This window comes from Plasmopara halstedii, assembly GCF_900000015.1.
Source record: "Plasmopara halstedii genome assembly, contig: Scaffold_672, whole genome shotgun sequence".
Taxonomy (NCBI): Eukaryota; Oomycota; class Peronosporomycetes; order Peronosporales; family Peronosporaceae; genus Plasmopara; species Plasmopara halstedii.
Genome location: NW_020187589.1, coordinates 815,351 through 815,807, shown reverse-complemented (window position 1 = coordinate 815,807; position 457 = coordinate 815,351).

Sequence of the window (457 nt, the reverse complement as noted above, 5' to 3'; positions counted from 1 at the left end):
AACAATGCAGTGCATTCGTCTACCGGCTACACGCCGTTCTACGTGAACGGGCTGATTCTCCCTCGCGTCCCGCGGACGCTGTCATCCCATGGCTCAGGGCTTGGTGCGGGAGGAAAAGCCAAACGGCTAGCTGTTGTCAGCCCCCTCACCATCCCTAGGATGTTGATGACTTCCTGTCTATCGGACTGAGTATCCTACGACACGTTCGCGATACGATGGCTAAGAGCCAAGACCTGCAGAAACATTATGCAGATGAAAAGGGAAGAGGCAAAGTGAAAAGCTTTAAGGTCGGGGACCCGTTTTTATTGAGTTAAAAACCTTGCTTATACATGCAAGTTTTTACTCTGAAAACTCGGGGGAGTTTAAGGCGCCACTTTGGCAAGATTGCCCAGTCGCCGTGGACGCTTTTGATCGGAACGATCAGGACGTCTCGCGTCATTAGACGCACCGCGCTTCT